We start from the raw sequence: 6000 nt of genomic DNA, 5'->3' as shown, positions 1-6000 counted from the left end.
GAGGTGGACTAGTGAGGTGGTGGGGGAGGTAATGGAGGAACTGGTGGAGGAGCTGGAGAAGGCGGAGCGCATTCCCACCCCTTTCGACAAGACTCCCGGGAAATTACCGTGGCCGCGACACTGCCGGCGGCCGGTTACTGCTCCGCTTTTTGGGGGGCTGTGGAGGAGGGGAGGGAATGGAGGTAGAAACCGAGAAGGAAACTTTTAGCTGCCCCGTTTATCTCCAGCAGACTATGCCATTAATGTGGATGAGAGTAAAGGCGTAATTCCCTTCTCGAGACATAATTTAACGCCGAGCTGGTGTAGCGTGTTTGCAATATTGTGCGTAAAAATATCAGCTGTGTAGAATTTAGGACATTTTACTCGTCTTCTTTTCTGTCTAACTGGTTGCCGTGTTTGGGTTTGTGTAACTTGGCGGTAAAGCAAAATTAAGATCATACTTTTCCCTGCTTATACACACAACCTCCATTCACTTTTGCGGGATTGGACGTTTCCTTGTCTTGAATGTCGAATAGTAACTGGTGTTTTGACAAGTGCAGTCTGCTCATGGTGTGTCAGCAAGCCGTCGCTGCCTCAGGTTACCCTCACATCATCATGAGCACACCAAGAGCCGCACATTATTACCTGCTCCCTTTCTTTAACTAAAATAAGTCTTCCTTAGGCCGTTATTCTTCTACAAAATACTTTCTAAATAGAGCGAAAGTTTTGCCCTCAGAAGTTTGCTTTGTACAACGCCATTATTTAATCCCTCCCTAAACTAGAAACTTTCAAACTTTTTTTTTTTTTTATTCTCCAAATATGACTTTCCTCAACTCCATTGCCTGCGGCAGAGGGGCGGATGGAAGGAGCATCGACGAGAACAGCCCCTCAGTCAGCAAGACTCGTAGTAACCTCACGTAACTATTCCGGTGCGGCTGAACATTTTCCGACCCGCAATCCCTCGGCAGACTTGTTTCACCGCCACGCCGAAAAGGTGAAAGTTCCCGAGACAGATGGATGGCTTGTTGCGCCTCAGTGTTTGTCGTGTTTTGTCTGTGAAGTTGTCGGTGCTGGAGTTTAAGTTTCTTACCGCTGAGCTGCCTTCGTCTGTCAGAGCAGACTCTGAGCGACGCATCTTATCTTCCAGTAACGTATTGGCTTCGGTTCATTTCTCATTCCAAGGCTAGCGGGTTGCTGGGAACTGTGGTATCTAGTTTGATCAGTCAGTCAATCATCAGTCAGTCAGTCGTCACGTCAGATTTTTTTTTTCTCCTGTGTGAGCCACACAAGGCAGCGAGGGGTCATTTATCAGCCGAGGGGCAGTAGCCTACAAAGTGCAGCCAAGAACGTCCATGAATTTTAATGAAAAAAAGGGGACAACGAATTACTGATCCACATGCGTGTCTTCGTTAAAACCGCCTAGCGTTGTTTATTATTATTCTCCTCCTTGTCTCTCCGTATCCTCACAAGAACTCCAATCTCATCCTTCTGCATGCTCACTCGTTTTTCCTCCTCCTCCTCCTCCTCCTCCTCCTCTTCACCAACGCTACCAATACATGTATCCCATCCATCGTTTTCATCTCTTCCCTTTTTCCTCTTCCCCAGGAAGAGGAGCATCGTCTGTCTTCTTGTCCATCTCTTCCCTCCCCTTTCATCCTTCCGCTCACAACTTCATTGTTTCGCCCACATGCCTTAGTTTCCCTCACACTTCCTTTCTTCCCCTCGTACTCTTCTTCAAACGACTCACCTTCCTTGGCCCTAATACGGGCTGCGTTTGGTGGCGAACGCCTTTGTAAATCATAACGTTTTTGGTTCGTGTAATTAGTCAAGCAATCCCTCCCTGGCGTGTTTCCAGAGAGGGATCTTTGTGTGTGTGTGTGTGTGTGTGTGTGTGTGTGTGTGTGTGTGTTTCGGAGGCTCACAGAGCGGACAAAAGGCGACAAGCAAGTACCGTCTGAGATGCTACACACCACAAGATGCTCCTCTCGGTCCCCTCGCGGCTAATGACACCCAGGCGCCACCAGGCCGGCCGGCGCGCCGCCCCTCCCCGCTCACTGTCGCACCAGGAACTCGTTTGTTAATGGTCTCGCTTCGACACCGCTAGCTTAGTATCCTGACTTAAAGGTGTCTGAAGTATATGCCTGAAAGGGAAGGCGTAGGCTTTAATTCACTGTGACGTTTTGTGCAAAACAATTGTTGAAATTGTAATCCTGTACAATATGAAAAATTAATAATAATTGCAACCAGTTAATGTGATAAAGCATACTTCCATTTTTCTGGTGATGATTTGAAAATGTTAATGGTATGTAGCTTTTGGCGTTGGTACTTCATTTTTCAAGGCAGCCAGCGCCTTGTTTCACTTGTGGAGCGAAGCGACTGCCCGCCTCCCCTTCCCGAAGCTCCAGCCGCAAGAAGCCTGGTGATCAACCGATTGCAGGCCAAGAATTGCGCACCAAACATCTTGGTGTACAGCATCTCCGATATGATCAAGAAACATTCTCAAGCTCGACTCAGAAAGCGAAAAACGTAATTCAGATGCCAATCTTTCTTCCCCAATACCCCCCCGCCTCTCTCTCTCTCTCTCTCTCTCTCTCTCTCTCTCTCTCTCTCTCTCTCTCTCTCTCTCTCTCTCTCTCTCTCTCTCTCTCTCTCTCTCTCTCTCTCTCTCTCTCTCTCTCTCTCTCTCTCTCTCTCTCTCTCTCACACATACACACACACACACACACACACACACACACACACACACACACACACACACACACACACACACACACACACACACACACACACACACACACACACACACACACACACACACACACACACACACACACACACACACACACACACACCTAGTACAATGTTTAAAATTAACAATGGAGTTTTAATTTACAAAGTTAATTTATTTTTCTTCCGTCTCACTAGTTTTAATGGCTACAAACTTGCCTCTAAGAAGACAATTTTTTTTTTTTTCATTTTTTTCCCGCAGAGTCACGCATAAGTCTGCATACGAAAATATCAGTGGATGTTTTGTTCATTATTGCAACGCCACGTCTAGACACACACCGCGGCGAGTAATAACTGTCAGGCCGCATCACTCCCGGCCCTCACACCTTCCTCGCCCCCGCCCCCTGTCTCCTCTCGTCCTGGCCTCTCTCCACTTTCCTCCCCTCCCTTGCCTTCGCTGCTAGTTGCTTCCCCTTCCCCCACTTCATGTCCTTTCTCTCCTCGCCATTCTTGCTCCTCAGCCTCTCTTCTATTCTATGTAGCCTCACTTCTCTCTCTCTCTCTCTCTCTCTCTCTCTCTCTCTCTCTCTCTCTCTCTCTCTCTCTCTCTCTCTCTCTCTCTCTCTCTCTCTCTCTCTCTCTCTCTCTCTCTCTCTCTCTCTCTCTCTCTCTCTCTCTCCCCACCTCATGCATACCTGCCTGTCTCCCACTTCTGTGCTCTCTCCCCACATCTACACCCTGTCCTGTGACACCCTTATCTCACCAGCCCCATGACACCCTTACTCTGCTCCGTGACACCCCTACCCCGTTTCTCCCTTTTCCCGCACCTAATACTTTTAACACTCATGCCTCACACCTCCCGCCCCTCGCATCCTTCACTCCCTCCCATACGTTACGCCCAAAAGTCGAAAAGTCCTCTCCCCTGTACGTACCTAGTTCCGATTCACACCACCACCACTTCGACTAGCCATAAAGTTCACGTGTTGAATTAAAAAAAAAAAAAAGGTCTCACTTGATGTAAAGGTCTATTTTCTTGGTGCTGCAAGTTTATGGGGCCTAGAAAAGTTCCTGTTGTTGTTGTTGTTGTTTTTTTTCGTTCTTGCTTGCTTGTTTAATATATATATATATATATATATATATATATATATATATATATATATATATATATATATATATATATATATATATATATATATATATATATATATATATATATATATATATATATATTTTTTTTTTTTTTTTTTTTTTTTTTTTCTTGGTAGTCGAAACTGTGATATCAGAAACACACACACACACACACACAAACACACACACACACGCAGTATATGAGTGTAACAGTTATTCCATTGAGTCCATTAAATTGATTGTAAAATGTGCCTGATTTATAATTATCGTCTCTGAATAGTCGCTTGTAATGATGTCCTTCTTAAACGAGTCTGGCACTTATCATTATCCCATCATTATCACCATCATCATCACCATCATCATCATCATCATCATCATCATCATCATCATCATCATCATCATCATCATTATCACTGTCACCACCACCACCACCATCATCATCATCATCATCATTATCATCCTTTTTCATCATCATCATCATCATCATCATCATAATCATCGTCATCATCATCATCATCATCTTCGTCATCATCTGTCAATCATGTGGTCATCATCATCACTGTCACCACCACCACCATCACCACCAATCATCATTATCATCCTTTTTCATCATCATCATCATCATCATTATCATCATCATCGTCATCATCATCATCATCATCGTCATCATACTCGTACGTCAAGCATGTGGTGGTTTCCAAACTCATAAAGTCATAAAAAGCAACAACATAATTGATATCCATTGCAATATTTAAAATTCCAGTGATTACCTCCTTTGTCTCACACGTGGCCGCAGAAATACTCACGCCTCTTGTGTACTGCCTCTTAACTCTTCAGGAATCTTAACAGAACCAGGTCTTGCTGTTTGATGAAATGTTATAGGTTATATGAGTATGCACAACAAACACTCATAACACGTAACACCAAGCAAGCATTCATATATATATATATATATATATATATATATATATATATATATATATATATATATATATATATAATATATATATATATATATATATATATATATATATATTGCATATTGTATGTGTGTGTGTGTGTGTGTGTGTGTGTGTGTGTGTGTGTGTGTGTGTGTGTGTGTGTGTGTGTGTGTGTGTGTTATGTATAACGGCAATAATTGTGACATCTGCCTCCTCATAGCGTGTTGATTAATGGCACACATTTCAGCACTCCATTGTGGGGATAATTTTGGCGCGTGGACGTGTACACAGACAATTTTGTAAGATATGGTAATGTTTTGATGTGAGGTATTGAGTCATCGTTCAGTGTAGTATTCAGAATTAACTTGAATTTTCTAGCCAATTAAGGATGTATCGGAGTGGGCAACTTTTGCTAGTCATGCACTACTTCTGTCGCCGATTAGTGCGAACACAGATGCCTGAGTAAAGGCTCATGACTTCCCTGCAACTTAGTACATTTCTCTCATGGTAAATTTCTCTCATTATGGAGGATATTTCAACGACAGTGGGTGGATACAAAGTTAGTAATAAATAGGAGTAAAAAAAGGTGTTTTACAAATGAAAAGTTAGATGTAGTGTCTCACAGACGATAACAAAGAGATATACCAATGATATGATAATTCGGTCATTCATTTCATCTGTAAATCACCGCCACCTCCTCTGTCGCAATATTTTATGTACGACAACTATTTACGATTTTATACAACACGCTCAACATCCTGGTCTGCTGGTGACACTCGCAGCAATGTATTCATGCTACCAGGTGAAAATACTCCACTACACTGGTCTAAGGATGTTTGATGCATTTTGAAACATTTATAAATTATTGTATTATTGAAGGAGACCAACCAGCTGACGTGAACGGTCAGATTTACTGTCTAAACTTCTGCCTTGATAGCCTGAGAAGTCCACATTCTCATTGCTTCTCTACTTAGCCTCTATGAATGTTTTACTACTGGTTGTTTTGTGGTGACTAAAAAAAAAAAAAAGCAATATTTCATAGCCTGTAGCATTAACATCCATTTTTTTTTTTATTCCAAACTTAGTAAAGTACGTATATTAAAGCTTGGCAAGTCACCTTGTTCTGGCCGTACAGCCTGTGAAGTCCCTGCAGCTGCTGGTAAAACTGTCGTCAAGAAATTGCATAACCTTTCACTCTTGCATGATATACGTGCGAGTACAAAAG

At 42.9% G+C, this 6000-nt stretch overlaps 1 protein-coding gene and 1 long non-coding RNA gene across 3 annotated transcripts in view; one reads left to right on the top strand and one right to left on the bottom strand.

Annotated features, from left to right (window-relative positions):
- LOC135101440 (uncharacterized) overlaps positions 1-6000 on the top strand; it is a 204395-nt gene that overhangs the window by 144658 nt on the left and 53737 nt on the right. The gene's annotated exons all lie outside the window — the stretch shown is intronic.
- LOC135101438 (carcinoembryonic antigen-related cell adhesion molecule 6-like) overlaps positions 1-6000 on the bottom strand; it is a 120469-nt gene that overhangs the window by 90085 nt on the left and 24384 nt on the right. The window contains exon 2 of one of the 2 annotated variants that reach the window (XM_064005390.1): positions 1931-2120. The exons of the other annotated variant lie outside the window; for it this stretch is intronic. The gene's annotated coding sequence lies outside the window, so the exon portion shown is untranslated. The remainder of the gene's footprint in view (positions 1-1930; positions 2121-6000) is intronic. 2 annotated transcript variants of the gene reach the window in all.

This window comes from Scylla paramamosain, chromosome 6 (assembly GCF_035594125.1).
Source record: "Scylla paramamosain isolate STU-SP2022 chromosome 6, ASM3559412v1, whole genome shotgun sequence".
NCBI classification, from domain to species: Eukaryota; Metazoa; Arthropoda; class Malacostraca; order Decapoda; family Portunidae; genus Scylla; species Scylla paramamosain.
Note: the sequence above shows the minus strand (reverse complement) of the source record. Positions and strands in the feature narration are given on the sequence as shown.